Source organism: Muscardinus avellanarius (assembly GCF_963383645.1).
Source record: "Muscardinus avellanarius genome assembly, chromosome: 8".
Taxonomy (NCBI): domain Eukaryota; kingdom Metazoa; phylum Chordata; class Mammalia; order Rodentia; family Gliridae; genus Muscardinus; species Muscardinus avellanarius.
In genome coordinates, this window is record NC_137794.1 from 52,134,274 (window position 1) to 52,157,327 (window position 23,054).

Genomic DNA, 23,054 nt, shown 5'->3' on the forward strand with positions numbered 1-23,054 from the left:
AATCTCATGAGCCAACATCTGCTGGCATCAGTTTTTCCTTCTGCCCCTTCCTCAGATAGAATTGAAGAGGTAGGGCCAGTTCTGCATTAGGCTCAAGGGTATTTTGTGGCTGGTTTGATCTTCTAGCCAGACCACTAAACCATCTATCTATCAGCAAGAAGGCTTTCTTTCTTATCATTTGTATGATCACTAAAGTAGCGCTTTTAATTTCTTTCCAGAACTTCCCCTTTGCAGACACAACTTAGCAGTCTGGAGCCAGAGACTCAGCTTTCAGCCAGTCTCACTTTTGGCACGTGTCCCCCACTCAGCTTGATCACTTCCTGTTTTCCATTTAAAGTGAAAGGTTCTTCACTTGAATACCTTGAGGCCATTGTAGGGTTATTAGCGTCCAAATCGCAGTATTTTTGTGTCTCAGGAAATGTGGAAGTCTGAGGAGAGGAAGAGAGACAATGGAAAAGCTGGTCAGTGGAGGAGTCAGAACCCATTTAAGTTTACCTCCTTAGATGGGTAAAGTTTGTGGCTTTCTGAAATAATTATAAAGGTAATACAAAAGATTACTGAAAACTGACTACAGATTATCATAATAGATAGAATAACAAAACAATTTGAAATATTACAAAATTATCAAAATGTGGTACAGTTGCTAAAGTGCGCATAGGCTGCTGGAAAACTTTGCTAATAGATCTCAATGCAGGGTTACCACACACCTTCAATTTGTAAAAAAAAAAAAAAAAAAAAAAAAAAACACAAAAAGCTAATGTATTAGGCTTCAGAGACTCAATAGTGAACAAGATGTTTCTATCACTTTAGAGTTGATGTCCTAGTAGAAATAATATGTTTAAAACCAGTAACTAATTGTAAGATATAACAGCGAGAATCCTGTGGTTGATAGGAATAAACAGAAGGTTATGAGTATTAAGTGAATAGGAATGCCCTATAAACACAATACGGAAATGAAATTTAAACTTAGGCTGAGATAAATATAATTTACTTTGACAAAGAAATACTCAGGGTAGGAGGAATGAATGTTTTAAGCAAAGGGATTCTAGATGAAGGGTCAGGAACTTGAGAGATATTGAACAACTAAAAGGCTTGTAAATAAGGCCAGAGAATGAGCTCCAACAGGAAGAGGGTAAAAAGTTGAACGAGAAGGAATGCTTAGGTAGGAAGGAGAAACAAGAATTAGCATACAGTGTCACTGTGAGCGATGCCTCCGAACAAACAAAATTCCATTACTTTGGGTCCTTTGAATCCAATAAAAAATGTTAATTTTCATAATGAGAAGAATTCCAGAAGCTAGGGATAAAAACCACACTGTAGTGGATTGATGACTGAGTAGATATTGAAGAACTGGAGACGTTGAATACAGACAAATTAAAGAAGTTTGCCTAATTATTTAGTTTTTAAATTATTTTATTAATGAATTGCAATTATGCATCATAGTGAGGTTCAGTGTGATAAAAAATACATTCACACAGCTATTAGTGTGTTTCCCTCCAAATCCATCCCATCCCATTTCATCCCTACACGTTAATGAAATTGGTTGGTATTAAGCCCTTCACATACTGCTGTGGTATTATTTGAAGTGTTTCTATCTTCACTCCTCCCTCTTCTTCTCTCTAATGCCCTCCCCAACCTCATTCCACTACTATACAGTTCTCTCTGTTTCCTATCTTTTCTCCAGCTTTGACATATGACAGAAAACATAAAACCTTTACCTTCTGAGACTGGCTGATCTCACTTAGCATAATATTCTCTAGTTCCATTCCTTTTCCTGCAAATGACATAATTTTGTTCTTGGTTATGGCTGAGAAGAATTCCATTGTGTGTCAATACTATATTTTCTTTAATCATCTGTTGATGGATGCCTGGGTTGGTTCCATGACTTGGCTTTTGTGAATTTTGATTTTATAAGCATGAATATACATGTGTTAATATAGTATTCTGACTTTAGTTCTTTTGGAATAAGGAGTGGCATAACTGATTCATATGATGGTTCTATTTCTAGTTTTCTAACCTCTAAGATGATTTTCATAGTGGTTGTACTAATTTATAGTTCACCAACATTGAATAAGAATTTCAACTTTCCTATATCCTCACCAGCATTTGTTGTTATTTTTTTATTCTTGATGACTGCCACTCTAACTATAATTAGATGGATTCTCAGTGTCCTGTAATTTACATTTCCCTACTTGCTTTTCTTCGAGGCAGAAACGATATTTATTCATTTATTAGTTTTTCACATTTTTGTCTACATTTTTTATTTGGGTGCACTGTAATTTTACATGATATTGGGGTACAGAGTGTTATACAAAACACATGCACACACTCTTATTGCTCTTCCCATCAGCTCCCCTCTCCCTCGCCCTTACCCCACAAGTCTTTGTGATTGGACTTGGCGATTTTGTACATGTTCATAGCATTATTTCTACTATTACTTTATTTAAGATATCATCCCCCACCTCTTCCTTCCCTCATCCAGAGTCTTTGCTCATCTATCTAATGTTGCACTTACTTCTGAAAAAAGAACATACCTTTACTTCTTCCTTGGGACTGGGTATAGTCACTTAGTATAATATTCCTGAGTTCTGTCCATTTGCCTGAAAAAGATATAGATTTGTTCTGCTGTTATGAACATCAATATGTAAGTATGATTTTAATATTCTGATTTCATTTCCTTTGAGAGGATGCCCAAGAGTGTTATTGCTGGGTCATATGGTAGTTACACTCTCAATTTCCTGAGAAATCTCCAACATTGATTGTTTTTATATATTTACTCACAAGTTGCACTTCTTCTTTTGAGAAATGTCTATTTAGTTTAATTGCCCATTTTTCATTGGGCTAGTTTTGAGTGTTGAAATTGTTTTCTTTATTCCAAATATTGATTCTCTTTTCTAGAGATAAAGATTTTCTCTCATTCTATATGCTCTCTCTTTAGACTCTTGATTGTTTCTTTTGCTGTTCAAAACCTTTCTTAATTTGATATCACCACATTTACTGAGTATCGACTTTATTTCCTGGGCTTTGGGGTGGCATTGATAAAATCTCTACCAGTGCCAATATGTTGGAGAGTTGGTCATATGTTTTCTCTTAGTCATTACAAAGTTTGTAGGTTTTTGGTCCATCTTGAGTTGACATTTGTGTAGGGTGAGAAATAATGATCTAATTTCATTCTTCAACATATGAATATCCAGTTTTTTTTTAGCACCATTTGTTTGTTAAAAAGGCTGTCTTTTCTACAGCATATGTTTTGGGGTCCTTTGTAAAATATATGGTGGTGATAACTATGTAGATTTGTTTCTGTATCTTTTATTCTATTTCATTGGCCTGTGTATCTCTTTTTGTGCCAATATCATGTTACTTTTGTTATTGTAGTTCTGTAGTATAATTTTAAATCAAGTATTATGATCTCTCCAGTACTGTTCTTATTACTCAAAATTTCTTTGTGTATCCAGTGTCTTTTGTTCTTTCATATGAATTTAAACCCATCACATAAACAGAACAAATAACAAAAACCGCACGATCATCTGAACAGATGCAGAAAAAACATTTGACAAGACACAAGACCTATTTATGCTAAAAACATTGAAGAAATTAGGAATAGAGAAAACTTACCTCAACATTATAAAGGGAATATATGATAAACTCAAATCCAACATTACACTGAGGGGGGAAAACTGAAATTACTTCTAAAATCAGGAACAAGACAAGGACGCCCATTATCACCATTTCTATTCAATATGGTACCTGAAATTCTAGCCAGAGCAATAAAACATGAAAAAGAAATGAAAGGATTACAAAAAGAAAAGAAGTGAAATTTTTTGCAGATGATGTGATCCTATATTTAAAAGATCTAAAAACTCAATCAGAGGACTTAGACCTGAAAAACAAATTCAGCAAAGTAACCAGATATAAAATAAACTTTTAAATCAATATATTTTTCTATACAACAATAATGAATCTAATAAAAAAGAAATCTAGAAAACAATTCTATTCACAATAGCCTATAAATTTAACACAGTAAGTAAAAAGCCTCTACAATGATAATTATAAAACCCTAAAGAAATAAATTGAAGAGGACCTTGGAAGATGGAAAAGATTCCCATGTTCTTGGAGAGGCAAAATAAGCATCATAAAAATGTCCATGCTACCTAAAGAAATCTACATATTCAATTTCTATAAAAATACTAATGACATCCTTCACAGAACTAGAGAAATGGCACAAAAATTTATATGGAAATACCTATCTATTTTATTATTGGTTGGCTAAGAATATTAGGAAAAATTAAAGAGTTTAGATACTTGGAAATTTGAGCACTGTTGATAATATGGTGTAAATAGTGAAACCCAGAATACAATAAAATTGTATCTTTAAGGTACTGAAAGATAATTACTAGTAGTCTAGAATTCTATTCCAGAAAAAAATAATTCAGTAATGAAGGCAAAATAAATTTATTTTCAATCAAGAAAAAACAGAAAGTCTTTATCATCAGTAGATTCATACCAAAAGAAGGTATTTCAGATAAAAATTTTAAACTATCTTCAGGACAATATGATACTTTCTCTAGCGAGATTTACCTTTGCTTCAGTCAGGCATCCAGAAAACACCACTGATCTTCAGTCACCTTAACCCAAATGCAAGGATCAAGATGATTTTGAGCTGGGGCATCAGTCCCTGAGAGAGATAACACTACTTATAATTCACCCCGACTCTTATCAAAAGAGCTGCTCATCTCCTTAGACTCTGAGCCAACTTTTTAGGAATTGCAGATGTCCCTAGAGAAAAAGTAGGTTCAGTTGCCAAGATTACTTGTCTAGGTTTCAGCTTCTCTCAGATCTTGGCCTTCAGAGCTCTCCCTTCCATTCAAGTATTTGAATATTTATCTTGTTTTTTTAGTGTCTTTAGTAGAGGCGTTAGGGAGAATTATTGAATTCATCATTACTAGAAATAGAAGTTTAAAGTTTTTGCTATGTAAATAACCAAGTAACAAAACTTCAGAGATGAATATTGCTTTAACACCATCACATAAAACAAGTAGGACCATCACACTAAAGATGTCCTGATATGTGTGCTGTTTCCAAAATGACACCAAGTAGATAGTGTGAATGGGAAAAAATTCTGTCTTGACTAATGGTCATAATTTCTCTCTGTTGGATTCTCAACTTCTTTGGAAAGTTCTTCCTTAAAAATAACAAAAAAAATCAACATATATTGAAAAGAGAGTCCACGTGCATATCCAAGGAACATCAACATTTGTATCATTTCCATATGGTAAGCAACCATGAGGAATGGAAACATTTGTATTGATTTTTTCTGATTAAAAAAGTAAATATTTATACAATAGGAAAGACTATAAAGAGCAAAAATATTGCCTATGCTTTACTATCCATAAATAATCACTATGAACATTTTGTTATATCTTATTTCAGATTTTGTTCTATTCCTACATTATATGCTATATGAATATTCTATATTATGTTTATTTAAGCATGTTTAAAGTTCTCTATAAAAATGTTACCATGCTGTAAACTTTTTTTTCTATCTATTTTCCCCTTCCAATATGTCTTGATTTTACCATCTAGCTAATTTGGATTAACTCATCTTTTCCAAAAATTGTTCAGTATTCATTATTTAAACACTTATTTTTTGATGATCTTTAAGTAATTTATAGTTTACTACTTCATAGACTTTGACTTGTGTCCAGGGTAGACTCTGTCCTGGTGTGATGAGTGAAATTTGAGAAAATAGTTCAAATAAGTGCAGACCAGTAGGGGAGACTCATCAACAGGCAGCTCAAGGATCCAGTGACACCGTTTTTAGTTTGAAATCTTGGAAGACTGTGACCCATGTGAAGGTGGAGGAGGACAGCCGGGGCTCACTGTTGTGGCCTCTATGAGGATGTTGAGGCCTCTAAGCATTGTGGCCCAGTGTTTTTGATTTGTTCTTCATGAAATACACTTTAACACATTCTCTTCTCCAGCCCTACTGGTGAGGATTCAGGGATGTCCTAAATATTACCAAGTCACAGTTGCCATTCTGAAGGGAGGAGAGGGAAATAGTGATGGTTAGTTTGTGAGAGAAATTTTTAGTTCTTCCTAGTTTTATGCATAAATGTACATACATTTATAGGCATTCCTTTTGGATTTTTTGAGGTGGTCTAATGCTAGCTGAGATGTGCAAATCAATTCCCCCCTTTCTCATAAAAAATTTCTATTGTAGAAGAATACCATGGTAAAATCACTTCATTTATTACAAATGTGCACTAGATAAAGTCAAAGATATACCACAGTCTGCCATTCTAGGGGAAAGATTTGTATAGGAGGTGTCTTACTTCATGTACTGCTGTGTGGATGTTGGGGATTTCTTTAATTTTTTTGGAGAAATTTAACCAATCGGCCGGGCGTGGTGGCGTATGCTTGTAATCCCCGCGCTTGGGAGGCAGAGACAGGAGGATTGCGCAGGTTCGAAGCCAGCCACACACACTGGCTTAGGAGACCCTATTTCCATATAAAAATGTAAAAATAGGTCTGGGAGTGTAGCCCGAAGGTATAAGGGCTTCCAGGAACCTCAGTACCACCAAAAAAAAAAAAAAAAGAAAGAAATTTAACCAATCAATTGAGTTCTTCTCCTTTGGTGATGCTGAATAACAGACTAATATATATATTAAGTAGCTTTTTCTTTAATTTAAACAATTCTTAACAACATTTAAGAAAAAAGTAATGTTTCTTGGCCACTATTGGCTTCCTCATTTTAGAACTATTAAATATTTTTTGTTTTTTTTTCCAATTGGTATTTTTGTTTTTCTCTTATATGAGTAATATTTTGTGGGAATGTATACACTCAAATCACATTCAAAATTAATAAATGGGTGAGGTGTACATGGATGTATACACAAGTTTTTTTTACCCTAATATGATGTATGAATATAATGTACCAATTAAACATTAAATAAAGAAAAGACTCAGTAAAGGATTACTCTGTGGATAGAATTATGGTGCTCTGATAAGGTCTTTTACTCTTTAAGATAATAGAGATTTACTTATATCATTGAAAAAAGCTTTAATTATCATCCAGTATGATGCAAATGTTATACATTTTTAAGAGCTCAACTCTAAATTGGTTACTTTATAAGTTCCCACCTATGTTTGGATAGAGTTGAGTTGCTATTGGCTGGTAGCCACTCCCGATGAAGGCAAAAAGGAAGTTGTGCTGGCAGCCAAATGAATTTTTTCTGCGTGTTCTTTCAAGCAGAGTGCCATGTGGTGTCAACTTTCAGTTCCCAGTTTGATGCCATCATATGAATTTATCTCATTCCTTCATGTGATGTTAAGCACATTTTTAGAGGTCTTTGATTATGTTGGATATTGTGTGGATAGTCCTTTTCTCTAGGCTCAAATAGACCTTGGATAACCTTATTTAAAAAAACTATCTGGGATCATTAATTAAAATATTTTTTTCCAGCCAGGCATGGTAGAATGATGCTTGTAATCCCACCATTTGGGAGGCTGAGATAGGAGGATCGTGGTTTGTGGCCAGCCTCAGCTACTTAGTGAGGCCCTCCACAATTTAGTGAGACCCTGTTTCAAAATAAAATAATAAAAAATAAAGCTGAGGATGTGGTTTTGAGGTAGAATGCCCCTGCATTCAATCCCCAGTACCACAAAAAGAAACAAAACATTTTTCCAGTGTCAAGGTCAGTAATTATTCTAGCTTACAAGAAGCTGTGGTAGACTGGTAGAAATGATCAAATGCTCAGAGAAGTGAGCATTTTAGGAAGTATTTACTATATAATTTCTGAAAGCTCACTTGCTGATTTTGTTTCTTGAAAGAATCTAGAGTATAATCCATTTGTGAAGAGGGCACTAGAATTATATAGAAGCTCATCGTAGTTATGCTCTGTTAGCTGAGACTACCTGTAGAAAATGTAACAGAATTGGGTTTCTTAGTAGCAATGGGGTTTATATATACTTACATAGCAGAGGTTATATGACCTTAGAGTTTAAAGCTGGAAACAAGTTGGGAATACTCACAGTATTCGGGAGTTGGGTAGGAATGGCAGCTGAGAGAGTTAACATGTAGAAGATCTATGGAGATGGCCAGTAGAATACAGTATTACCAGCAAGTAGAGGGACAGATGGGCAAAATATTGTTATATCATTACATTCTCTCCTTAGGTATGCATATATGCATGCATGCATATATTTATGTATATGTAGAAAAATAACACTATTCTATATGTTGAAAATACTGTGTATTATGTATATATAGTATATATATGAATACACACATATGTACATACAGTAGTATATGTACATATATACATACATACTGTGTACTATGCATATTCAGGATTCAAATGAAATATGTATAGTACCTAGCATACTCAATATATAGAATACTGCCATTTAACTATATATACATATACATATACATATACATATACATATATACATATATACATATACATATACATATATACAAAGAGAATGTAGCTATATAATATTTTTGTATATGTCCTATTTACTATTAACACGATTCTTGGTCTCATTTGATTTTAGATAGATGGATAGATAGATAGATACTATGTTATATATTTACATAGTTATTAAGCCCACAATTTCAAAACTTAAAAAAAGAATAGTTTCCCTTGCATGAGGAAGGACTTTTTAAATATAATTGCAGTTGTATAGAGTACTTTTTCCTATTTCTTTTCCAAAGGAATATAGAACCATTTTTAATAACTAATGGCTAGGAAAAGGACAATAGCCAGATCTTTTCTGGCCTGTTGGATATATTATCTAAGAGGTTGCTTAAACCAAAGCATTATTACAGCCTTCCTTCCAAGAAAGGGGAAGCATGTAGGATCAGTTAGATGATTGGTGGCATTAGTCTGTGTTGAATTAGATCCACTCACTCTAGAGATCAACTTTGTGGTCAGTTTTCGGTTTGAGAATGTATAATTATCATGAACATACTCGGAAATCATTGACTATAGTAAATGTGGAAGCCCCTGAAACTGCCCCACTAACCCATCTTCAGCAAGATAATAAATAAAAATAGTATCCACAGGGGGATGGATAAAAGTAGTGCTATCTTCAAAGTCTTAAAGGATGTCAAAATATGTAATACCCATTATATATTTAATTTGATGGTCTAGTCTATGTAAAATCAGATCATAAAAGATGACTCTGGATTACCAAAGTCTTAACCAAATAGCAGTCCCAATTGGAGTAGCTGTATCAGATATTCTATATTTATTAGTTTGAATATGTGCTATGTGGCTAGTGGAATTTGTTTATTATTTATTTATTTATTTATTCATTTATTTATTTATTTAGGTGGTACTGGAGTTCCTGGAAGCCCTTCTACCTCTGGGTTACACTCCCAGACCTATTTTTTTTTTTTATATTTGGAAACAGGGTCTCTTAAACCAGTGCGGCTGGCTTCGAACCTGCGTGATCCTCCCGTCTCTGCCTCCCCACCGCAGGGATTACAAGGGTGCACCACCACGCCCAGCTGGCTAGTGAAATTTAAAATATATTCTTTTTAAATAAATTATTTTAAAACACATTCTGGGCCAGAAATGGTTAATGTTAACATGGTATGTGCAACCATATACATGGACAATATTTTCTTAAATCCATGTTAAATCTCTTATTTTCTCATATGAAGGGGCATGCAAGCATATCTCCTTCAAAGATATACGAAGTGGAAAGGAGACTCTACAGAGATCCAGGAGCTGCTTTAATGATGTGGTGTTGTTTATTTTTACAGAAGAGTAGCCCAGTCGTATAGGGCATATCGGGATATTCTTTTCAAAGTAAAGTCAAGATGTTGTTTCTTGCACTTCCTTCAACTAGGATTCATTTTCTTGGCTGATTTCAAGTTTTTGAGGAAAAAAAATTTTGCACTTGGGAATACTGCTCTGATCTATTTATAAGTTCACCTTGAAGCTGGTAGATTTCAGTGAGAATCCAGAGCAAGAAATAGGTCTTCAGGCAATCTGGCTGTGCCTATCGCTATCTAAGTAGTCTAGGTGCCTTCTACTAGGCAAAAAGACTGGGCAGATCTCTTGCTGTCAGAGGTAATTTATGGGAGACAATTATGATATAGGAAGACTCTGGCAAGCCTCAATAAGAGTTGAAACTTAAGAATACTGGAAATCTGGAGCAAGGACATAGCATATGAGCAGAGGACTATTCCATTCTACAAATTCCTCCTTGTATGCTACTGGGTGCTGGCAGAGGTAGAGCATTTGGTGGTGAGATGAGACATCAAGTGATCATGCAGCCAGAATTTCTCATCATGAGCTAAATAATGTCAGACCACCACATCCTAAGATTAGATTGGGCAGGCTCAGAGTTAATTTGTTATAAGATGGAAGAGAGACATCCAGGTTACATAAGCTCTAGCAGCATAAACAATGTAGACAGGACCCCTTGTAACTTGTCACTGTTACATCAGCAAGCTTTTTGTCAGCTCATGCCAGTGGCCTTATGATGGATATGGTATGCATTTCTCAGCTCTATTTAAAAGGAAGAGTCCATGCTCCATCTCCTAGGAGTACTATCAAAAGATACTCTTCATCTCTCACATCTTTCAGTAACTGCCTTTTTGCAGAGAGTAGCTGCCTTATACCCATTATCACTCTTAATACTGTTTGAGACAAGTATAAAGTTCTGGTTACTGTGGCCCTAATTTAAGCTAATTCTGTAGTGCAATTTAGCTATTTACCAAAAATAGTTATTCAGAGGTCCGAAAGGAGTTGATCAAGACTGCAATAGGAATTGACTTGTTCTCCCCATTTTGTGTGTGTGTGTGTGTGTGTGTGTGTGTGTGTGTGTGTGTGTGTGTGTTTGGTACTGGGGATGGAACCTAGGGTCATTGTACTTTCGAGCTATGCCCTCAGCCCTATTTTTTAGTCTTTTTTATTTTTTAAACAGGTCTCACTGAGTTGCAAAGGGCCTCGCTGAGCAGCTGAGGTCATCTGCGAACCATGATCCTCCAGTTTCCGCCTTCCAAATGCTGGGATTACAAGTGTATACCACCATGCCCGGCCCCAGTTTTGCTTCCTTCCTTTCTCTTCCACAAGTGTTAATCCTATGGGGACTCATTAATAAACACTGTATATTCTGAATCTTCTAACTAAGCCTACTCATAGGTGAACCTAACCTATAATAGGCCTCACTTCCCATGACCAAGTGACAGAGGGAACAGAACTTAAGTGTGGTTCATAGGTTAGTTGGCCTGGCATGTAGGTATGAATAATAACCCTAAGATGAATACTTGATGCATTATACTTCCACTAAGAAAGACAATGATGGAGGATGGAAACCAACCAACTGGCAGAGCTTTGGGCTGGCTCCTGGTTATTAACTTGTGTAAAGAGAAAAATAATTTGTGGTGGCAACATTCATGGTCTCATAATAACAATTTATTTAGAATATTAGTTGGCTGATCTGGAAGGAACAGATCTTGTGAGATCCGGGTCAAAGTCTTGAGAAGAGACTTTTTTATAATCATGTGGGAATGGAAAGAGAACATGAAGCCCCTTTTGCTTACATATTTGAGGGGATTCATTGTAAGAGGCATTCAACTGAGTGGACAGGATTACTTGGCCAATTGTGATTAGTCAGCCTCTGTTTTTGACCATAACAATCATAGAATCATGGGCATGTGAATCGAAGAGCCATGATAGCAGTGTTGGACTCTAAATACATAATAATATATGCCTTCTCTCACTCAGGCCCATCTCATTGATTGCTGCTGCCAAATGTCTGACTCATCAGCAGAAAAGACTAATGCTAAGTGTTCTATGTGATACTATTCTTCAAAAAGACTGATCAACTACTTGGTGCCAATTTTTAAATATGTTTTTATTGGTGCATTGTAGTCTCACATTATAATGTAGTTCAGAATGATACAGCCATACATGCACACAGCACCTGGGATGCTTTCCTCCAGGTCCCTTTTCAGCCAACTTTGTTATATGGGACTTTTTCCACCCTAAAAAAGGCAGAATTTACCCTGAACAAGTTTCACATATATAGATTCACATATCTGTCTATTCCCATAGGACGTCAACCTGTACCATCATTCATGGGCTCATGAAATATTTGATTTACTAGCATCAGATTTTGTAGGATAATATCTCAGGCCAAGAGTCCCATTTTTCATGCGCAAAAAAGATAGAGAAATGATACAATGACTGTGGGGACACTGGTCTTGTCACTATTGCTCTATCTGAAACTGTTGATCTATTAAAATGGTAGAAGGAACTTTTAAAGACATAGTTAAGGTACTAGTTCAGAGATGATACTTCAAAAGGATGGGGACATTGCTTTTTCAGAATGTGTTATACTCTTTAAACCACAGTCCACCATGCGCTGCCATTTCAGGAAAAGGTTGGATACATGGTATTATGGACCGAATCGTGTATCCTCACCCCAAATTCATAAATTCAAGTACAACTGCCCATGGTGACAGTACTAGGGATTTGAACCTTAAAAGAGGCACTTAGGTTAAATGAGATCATAAGAATGAACCCCTCATCCAATATGACCAGTATCCTTATAATAAAATAAAAAGATAAAAGTGATGCACAAACTTACGGAAAAGTCCAGAGAGAATATATCTATCTGAAAGTCTGAGAGAGAGACATCAGGAGAAACCAACCCTAATAGCATCTTGATTTCTAGTCCTAAGAACTGTGAGAAAATGATTTTCCATTATTTAAACCATTCAGTCTGTGGTATTTACATGGACGCCCAAGAAATTAGTGCATGTAGCTGTGGAAAACAAGAGTTGGCCATAGGAGGGTTCTACTCACTACCAGTGACAGAGTTTTTAATACACTAGGAGGTCACACCGCAGCACAACATCCAGAAGTAGTCATGGATCACAAAAGCGTCTGAGTAATAGGGGCTATGATAGGCTGCTCCTCTTGACTTAAGGAGAAGCATTTCTTTTTTACTGGGAAAATTTGTATTTCCTACCCACCATCCCACTGATTTTGGGGAACAGGCTCAAACTAGATTTTCAGATCACATCTGTGTTCATTTGTTTCCTATCCTATGTTTCTCTCTCCTTCAGAGTCTTTGCGTGAAGATTATACCCTCAGAATATCGAAGGCATACAAAGTTCTTTACTCGGGTTCTGCTTTTAGAAAAACAGAACTAAGACAATTAGTAATAAAATAAATTTAAAAGTAAAATAAATTCAAGAATAGTAAAACAAATACAATGTGCTTAACTTGACAGAGCAGCTTCCTGATCACTGTTATAATTTGAAAATTTACGCAAGTTGATCACACACACACACACACACACACACACACACACACACACACAATCACAGGGATGAAGTTGGTGATATTTTTAACAAGAATTTAAATTAACTATATACATTTCCAAAATTTAAGATTTGAATCGATGCAGTCATGATGTAAGGTGTTTATTCAGAAGCGAACTAATGCTAAAAGCATAGTGACAGAACCACTGTTCACTCAGAACAGACTATATTGCTTTTTTTCCCTGAGAACTGTCAGATAGCAACCATAGGGGGCAATGCAAGCTCAGCAGTAGCAGTCTCGGCTCCCTGTCAGCACAGGCTGAAACTGTCCTTTTAAAGTATTGCTGTTTTATTATTCTAGTTTAAAATAGTCTGTATCTTTACAGTTTCACAATGTTTTAAAGTGCATAATTACTTTAATTTAGGTTTGGGGGCAATCCATATATAGAAATGCAAAAGAGTTGGACTTAAAGAAAAATGTTTTATAAATATACAAAGAGTAAATGGTAATGGAGAGGGTTTGAGTTTACAGCTAACTCAAAAGTGGAACAGAAGTTTGTAGCAATTTAACCAGGAATCTAATCTGTTCCACTAATTTTTATTGGTCAAATTCCTGTATACTGAAAAGAAAAATCTATGAAAGTGCAAACGGATGCTTATTGTAAGTTGATTATATTTCCTAATGAATTTGGTTTTGGAATGAAGAGATAATCCAATTGTTATACAAAAAATAGTTATTACAAATCATTTTGAGAGGCATTGGCATTTTCTATGTTTCTGTTCTTTTAAGTACCATACCACATTCACTGTATCAACATATGCACATGAATGCATATTGATGAATATGATTTCCCTGCCCATCATTATAAAAATATCTTACCTAGTTGAACTGTTAATGAAACGATGAAAAAATCTAAGGTGAACATTTAGCAGTCTATTTTGATTTTGTTTTATCAAAAAGAATCTATTTTACAATTACTATTTACTTGCAATAACCTGCAGCAAAAATGATTTAATGTTCAATATGTGCATTAAAATGCACTTGCTTTTTTAATATGTAAAAGCTGATGGAAATTTCATTTAAGCACAATTCCTATATCAGAGATTTTAAGCAAAATGAAAGGAAGTTAGGATACCATTTAACATGGCTATAAAAATAATTTCTTTCAGTGGCTGGAGGGAAGGAAGGATTGGTCAAAATAATTTTTATCTGCGATGGGATTCCCCACTAGCCTGCTTTCTTGTTTGGTTTAATTCATACCACAATAATCATGCTATTTCTTGCTAGCATTTTTCTAGCTCACAGTAATAAGAATAATTGCATGGTGTTTATATTCTAAAATGCTTTTTCTTTCTAAGCTCTGAAGTCTTCTCTAAGTATAAATTCTCACAACATTTCTGTGTAGCACTTAAGAGTGTGTGTTATCTTGTTATTTCCCTTTTAACAGTGGTAGTGAGGCATGGGTACAGTAAAAGATCCAGAAGACAAAATCAAGAAACCAGAAACCGATTAGGAATTCTAACCTCCCGCTCTAAACCTAGGCTGTGCTTTCCTTTATTTTTAATTGTAAATGTTTAATTTCAGAAACTGAATTCACTATTTATAAATACACAAAAGTATAGTCTGCTCAAAGTTAAATACTCAGAGGTACGGTATTTTAACAAAATGACAAATTTTCTAACAGATCATGGGAAAATGAGTGATTTGTCTAACCCAGAATACTTAGTTGATTTGACATGAGAAAATAAACCTTTTTTATGTTAGAGCAAAATCTTTGAAGACAAATTGTTGAATCTGACAACTGTTAGTTAATTCTGATGTCCTTGAGATTATAAAATACCCCAGTGATGGCTGAATCTTCCCTTTAACAAAAAAAATCGGAACATTTGAGGTAGGCCCTGCTTTCTAGGAATTATTAAAGCATTTGACAATTGAACCCTGGCAATTAGTGGTTTCCATTTAAGTTCTAAGTCTTAGTCCTGAAACAGTAACATTGATAGGAAGGAAAAATTTAATAAGTTGGAGTAAGTTAATTCTGTTTCATCCCAGGTAGCACAAAGATTGTAAATGAACAAGTTTTAAATAACTATGATAATAAGAATGTTACTGATAATTATTTGAATGAAAAATTTTATCAGGATAGATATAAAATTCAAAATAATTAAAACAACGACTTAAATAACAAGAAGCCTAGAGGTTGCTAGAAAAAAAAAGGAAATAATTGTGTGGGATTGAGTATAGAACTGATCACATTTATTAGATAGGAACTGAAATATCTAGATAGGATTGAAATACAATATATATATAATTTGGTAACATGTGAGTGTTGGTTTTTAAAATTCTTACCCAAATAACTTTAATCTTATTTTTGAGATGTGATAATATTATGTTTATATATTATGAGTACTTATCTTTTAGAGATATTATCTAAAATATATTTATTATCTACTTTTCTTATTTTAAATTATTTGAAGTCTGTGATTTGCTTCAAAATAATCTTTTGGGTGAGGAGGGATATATAAAACAAGATTTCCACCAGGCATGGTGGCGCACACTTGTAATCCTAGCACTTGGGAGGCAGAGACAGGAGGATTGTACATGTTCCAAGATGTTCCAAGCCAGCCTTGCTGGCTTAAGAGATCCTGTTTCCAAATAAAATATAAAATAGGTCTGGGAGTGTAGCTCAGAGGTAGAAGGGTTCCATCCCCAGTACCACCAAAAAAAAAAAAAAAAAATTTCCCATTCTTTGTAATGGTTGTTTGATGAAGATATGTGGGTCAAACATATTTGTACTTTGTGTTTACATTTTCTAAAGCAAAAATGTTGAAAATATAAAAACTCACAACCACACAACAGATGGGAGATTATTAAGAACCTATTGCAAAAAAAAATATTAACTTTCTGGAAATTGTATTAATGAAAACTTCATCTATCAAGAATGTGTTCAATAAATAAAGCATAGTCTACATAAAGTGAATAAAGATAATTGATAATTGGAGCATTCATGTACTTAGGGTCAAATACTGATGCTAGAATTTACTATATTTGATCATTTCTGTAAATATTATCGTCTTATCTATAAAATGGACATAATAATATTTGTAAAGTTAACATGATATTGAATTTTGTCTAGTACTTGGCATGCACTATATAAATATTATCTAATAATTTTAAGCTTGATTATCTAGTTTTTGAGAACAGATAAAATTAAAGCCAAATACATCTATTTGATTTTCAATGAAGACTGACACCTATGAAGTACACCTAGTAGAAAACATAATCAGAAAAAAAATCTACAAGATCAAATAAGATAATTTTAAAGGCAAGAAATCTATGAGAGTCTTTTTTAGCATAAAGACACAAAAGCCTGCATTTCTTGCTAAAGCTCGTATATGCTTTTGTGTTGCAATACAGGACAGTAAGTGGTAAAATGATCTTGATAAACTATTAAGAATTTAGGTAATAAAAGCTAATTGTTGTAACATGCAAACTTAATATATCAGAAAAATAGCATGGCAGATTTGTTTCCCACTGGCAAGGTGAGTCAGAAAGTTTTTTTTAGGAACCTTTTTTTGGCTCTTATGTGCCCTGGGGAATCCTTGGAATTATTTGAGGGATTCTTATTAGTTTATTAAATGGCTGAAGAAAGATTTCATGAAGGATGGCAGGGCAAATTTTAGGAATATGAAACCCCTCTTTCCCACCAACATTGCACTGGCCATGTTTCCACATAACTACAATAGATCTGCAAGTTGGAGTCTTCTTGTTATCTGCTGTGTGAAGACTTAGATACTGTCTAAGACATAGTCAAGAGAGAGAGAAGTGTCTCATTAGTTCTAGGACATGACTTGTTTATTTCTGACTTCTAGCTAGTTCTCAGTAAATAATTTCTGGTAACTAGTAGATTAGTTAAGCAAATTAATGCAGAAAGCCTTGAAGATTCTATATAAATTTATATTTATGAGATTAAATCTGTTGATTATTGAAGGAAAGCAAATTTTAACAGAACAATTTAGTGTAGTCCTGCAAACCTTTACATATTAGCTCAATAGTAGAATGACTAGATTACTATATTTAAAATACAAGAAAATTTTGGGACAGTATTGAACCTAGGGACATTCTAATTGTAAGCCCCAGCATGTTTTCCTTTTTTTTTGAAACAGGATCTTTCTATGCTTCTGAGGGTCTCACTAAATTGCTTAGGCTGGCCTCAATCCTGCAACCCTCCTGTATCAGGCTCCCAGATACTAGGATTACAGGCAAGCACCACCACACCCAGTTTAGAATTGCTCTTTTATTCCTTGAGCTAGAATTTTCATAAAGATAATAGAAATAAATATAAATGACATAAAATTCTGAAAAAAATCTAAGTTGGTCACATAAAAATTTTGTCCATTCTCTGCTTTCAAATGTTATCTGAAAGCAATTTCATTAATCTATTCATTTATTTGGTACTGAGGATTGAAGCCAGGGGCATTCTACCTCTGAGCAATATAAATTGTAGAGGAACTTGTCAAATTGCTGAGGCTGCTGGGCCTGGAGGTGCTTGTAATCTCTACATTTGGGAGACGGAGACCTGAGGATTGCTTTTCACTGACAGCCTCACCTACTTAGGTCCTTCACAACACAGTGAGACCCTGTTTCAAAAAATAAAAAGACTAACTTTGTTCTTTTTCGAGATCGTTTTGGGTATCTAGAGTCCATATTCCATATTAGGATAGATCTTTTTCTGAAAAATAAATATATAAATATATGATAGTTTCACCTAAAAAAAAAAAAGAAAAAATATTCTCTGGTAAGAAAGAAAGCAAAAAGAAATATTGAAGTGTTATCTTTAAGTTATTAAAAGCTTGGTATCAGACAAATGAAACTGTTATGTGAGATTATCATTTTTAATTTTGGATAAATTGCTATAATACTAGATGTCAACCACTAAGCCAAGCATGGGAAGGAGGGATGGGGAGGGAATGGGGTGGGGATCAGGTGGGGGTTGACTGGCGATGTGTGCATGTATGTCTACAAAAGTTTCTTTTGCATCCCACTATGATGTATGAATACAGTGCACCAATAAAAAATAAAAAAAATAAAATAAAAAGACTAAAAAATAGGACTGGGCGTGTAACTCAGAGGTAGAATGCTCCTGGGTTCCATCCCCAGTACTGCAAAAATAAATAAATAAATAAATAAATAAATAAATAAATAAATAAATAAATAAATAAAATTGCTGACTCTGGCTGTGAATCAGCAATCCTTCTGTCTCAGCCTCCGAAGCACCAGGATTACAGATAAGCACCACCATGCCTGGTTGAAAACAATTTTTTTTTTTTTTCGGTACTGGGGATGGACTCTGGGGGCATTATATCTCCAAGCTATACCCCCAGTCCTATTTTTTAGTCTTTATATTTTTTTGAAACAGGGTCTCACTGAGTTGCAAGGGGCCTGGCTAAGTAGCTGAGGCTGTCTGCGAACTGCGATACTCTGGTCTCAGCCTCTCGAATGCTGGGATTACAAGCGTGTATCACCATGCCCGGCCACAATTTTATTTTTTTTAAGTATTTTTCTTCCTTTTAAATCTGGAAGCATAGACTTGGAGAGAGGAACTCCTACTCTCCTGATTTTCTTCTGGTGATCAAGATAGAATTAAAAATTTAATTCATTCCAAAAGAGATATTTTAAAATTCATTAGCACATGGAAGACAGTATAGAGGATTGTTATGGGAAGTGAAGTATTGCAGGTAGCAGAATCTCTTACAGACAATGACAGACTCCACCAGTAATTCCTCATTCTGAGTGAGGCTTTGGACAATACCAGTTCAAGTTGGGATGTATTGTACATGGTCAAGATATGTGCTCCATCCATATCACTGTTTCTTATGAATCTTACTTCAAACCAGTACTCATCACTTCTCTAAAATGCAGAATGTGTGTGTGTGTGTGTGTGTGTGTGTGTGTGTGTGTGTGTGTGTATGTTACTGGGGGTTGAACCCAAGGGTATTTTAACTCTGAGCTACAACCCCAGCTCTATTTTTTCTTCTTTATTTATTTATTTATTTTTTGAAACAGGGTCTCACTAAATTGCCGAGTGTCTAAGTAGCTGAAACTGGCCTTGAACCTGTGATCCTTCTGTCTCAGCCTCCCAAGCGTGGGGATTACAAGCCTGAGCCACCACACCCAGCTCAGAATTCTTTTTTTTTTTTCAATATTGGGGATGGAATCCAGGGGCATTCTACCTCAGAGCTCCACTCTAGTCCTATTTTTTTATTCTTTATTTTGAAACAGAGTCTCACTGAGTTGCAAAGAGCCTCACTAAATAGCTGAGGCTGTCTGTGAACAGCAATCCTCCTGTCTCAGCCCCCAAATGCTAGGGTTACAAGTGAGTGCTACCACCACCACACCTGGCTTCAGAATTTTTTTTTCTTCAGGTGGTACTTGGGTTCCTGGAAGCCCTTCTACCTCCGGGCTACACTCCCAGCCCTATTTTTTTTATATTTTTGAAACAGGGTCTCTTATGCCAGTGCGGCTGGCTTCGAACCTGCGCGATCCTCCTGTCTCCACCTCCCAAGCGCGGGGATTACAAGCGTGCACCACCACGCCGGGCTGGCTTCAGAATTTTTTAAAAAGAAAGTTGATCTACAAAATTATTGCTGAAAATAAATGGTTAGTTTTACTTATTTGACATATAGTTGTTCCTAAACCTCAGTGGAACTTACAAGCTAATAGAAACAGTATTGAGAAAGTAAAGAGATGTTTTAGGCTAAATATAGGTGAATTTAAAAGAAAATTTTATATTCAGTAATAATTTTCTTAGAAACTCAAAAGTGTAAGTGTAAGAGTCCTATGTCATCTGGGAAAATTGCTTTTAAAAGATTTTACTCATCTCAAAACAGTAGAAAGGGGAAATACTGAGCTTAGTAACAGACATCATGTTTCATATACAATATTTATGATATAATTGTCAATATAAACAGAAATAAGTAAAAAAATTAAATTTATGTAATAAAATACATTGTTGATTTTTTTGTTCTAAGCTGAAATTATTGGTTAGGTTTAATGGTGATTATTTTCTTTAAAGAAAATAAATTGACTGACACAAATGAAAGTCTGCTTTTAAGTTCTTTTCAAATCTTTCACTATCTAAATCATATCTATTCATAATTAACTTTCAAATGTTAATTTTTATATCCTCTCCCAAAATTATAATTTACAAAGTATAATTTATAAATAGTGCTTGTTCACCTTGCAGATAGAAATGCCCATTTTAAATGTACATCAGGAAGACATGTAAGGATTATATTCTTCATGTTATTATAGACTAGCTTTTTTATCAAAGATTATTTAATTTTTAAAATATTATTGAAATCATCCAATACCTTAAAGCTGTTTGCTTGCTAGCTGACAAGTCTGAAATTTTTTCATTTTCAGCCTAGGTGGAGTTAAGTACAAACCTTTCTTTTTGTTTCCTTTCATGAATAGAATTTAGTTGTACTAAGGTAATAGTGCAAATTTACAGTATCCATAAAAGCACTGTTATTGTATTGCTTTGCTTAATGCGTTAGGAAGAGAAGACCACTTGGCAGACACCACATATCTACAAACGAACAAAATGCACTCAAATCAAAATTGCATTATTTTTTGTCAATAATTTGTGTTATAATTTTTATGGCAAATATTAATGGAAAGAATCCCTTAAATAAAAAGGAGTCTGACGTTTTACTTTTGTTGTTGCAGCCCTGATTGTATTTACATCCAGTCATTTATTGCCCATTAAAGGAGTAATGCTATGTTAATGTAAGGGGGGAAAAATCGATGCTACTGAGATCAGTAGCTGTGGGGAAACAGTGCGGCAGCTGGTTTGCAAACAGTGAGCCCATATAGATCAATGAAATTACAAGCTAAATCTGCTGATGCTCACAAACTGCTCTGGCGGTGTGCTGTCTAACCTTTTTCAAGTTCAAGAGCTCTAGAAATCTAGTGATAACTAAATGGAAAACAAGATATAGGCAACCGGGAGATAGTGACACTGCACCCTGAGTGTTTTATTGTGATACGTGATAGTCTACTTTTGAAGCTACCTAGAACTGCAATTTTGAAAGCATATATATAAATATAGATACATAACTATAATTTGCCAGTGAGCCACATGGAGAGCCTTCATACCCTAGAAAATCTCTCTCTCTTAGAAGGGTTCCTTTATATATTTTGATATTAGACGTCTGTCAGATGAGTAGGTGGTGAAGATCTTCTCCCGCTCTGTAGGGTCTTTCTGTAGAATCTTTGATGGTTTCTTTTGCTGTGCAGAAGCTTTTAAATTTAATGCTATTCCATTCTTTGATTCTTGTTTTAATTTCCTGAACTTTTGGGGTCTTATTGAGGAAGTTTCTACCTGAACTTATATGTTGGAGTGTTGATCCTATAACCTCTTCCAGCAGTTTCAAAGTTTCTAGTCTAATTTATAGGTCTCGGATCTATCTTGAGTTGACTTTTGCACAGGGTGAGAAGTTAGAGTTTCGTTCCACTTTTCTACATAGGGATAGCCAATTTTCCCAACACCATTAGTTGAAAAGGCTATCCTTTTCCCACTGTGTGTCTTTGGCCTCTTTATCAAAATCAAATGGTTATAGATACGAAGCATTGTTTCTGAGTCTTCTATTTCATTCCATTGGTCTATGTGTCTTTTTGTGCCAATACTATCCTGTCTTTATTACTATCATTTTGTAGTACAGTTTGAAATCTGGTATTGTGTTGTCTCCAATGTGGTTTTTATTGCTCATAATTGCTATGGCTATTCTGGGTGTCCTGTTTTTCCATATGAATTTTATAACTGACTTTTCTAGGCCTGTAAAAATGATATTTTAATAGGGATTGCATTGAATGTGTAGATAACCTTTGCTAGAATGGCAATTTTGATCATATTTATTCTGTTTATGCTAGAGCATGGCAGGTCTCATCTTCTAAAATCTTAACATTAAAAAAAAATTCACCCAATTTAAAAGTGGGCAACCAAACTGAATAGATACTTTTCAAAAGAAGAAATGCAAATGTCCAAGAAGCATATGAAAAAATGTTAATCATCTTTAGCAATCAGAAAGATGTGAATAGAAACTACAATGAGATTCCAACTCACTGCATTTAGGATGGCAATCATCAAGAACACAAATAATGATAAATGCTGGCAAGGATGTAAGGAAATAGGAACCCTATTACAGTATTGGTGGGACTGCAAATGTGCAACCACTACAAAATCAGTGTGGAGGTTTCTCAGAAGATTGGAAATGGAACCACCATACAACCCAGTGATAGTGCTTCTGGGCATCTTCCAAAGGGAATTAAATTAGAATCTTATAATCATACTTGCATATTTGTGTTTATAGCAGTACAGTTAATGGTATCCAAACTATGAAATCAGCTGAGGTACCCATCGATAGATCACAAAACATTGGTATATACACACAATGGCATTTTATTTAGACACGAAGAAGAACAAAATTATATCATTTCCAGGAAAAAGGATGGAACTAGAGAATATTATACTGAGTACTTCCTGTTCCAGAGAATGAGTAGATGTATGTTTTCTCTTATATGTGGAAGCTAGAGAGATATTCAGAAATAAGGGAGACATTAGATAGATGAGCAGAGACTACAGGGGAGTGACGGGGTGATTAGGGAAGGGAGGAGTAAAGTCATAAAAATCTTATAGTAGAAATAATGCCATGGATGCTTACAAAGTTGCCAATTCCAGTCTCAAAGACTTGAGGGTGAGGG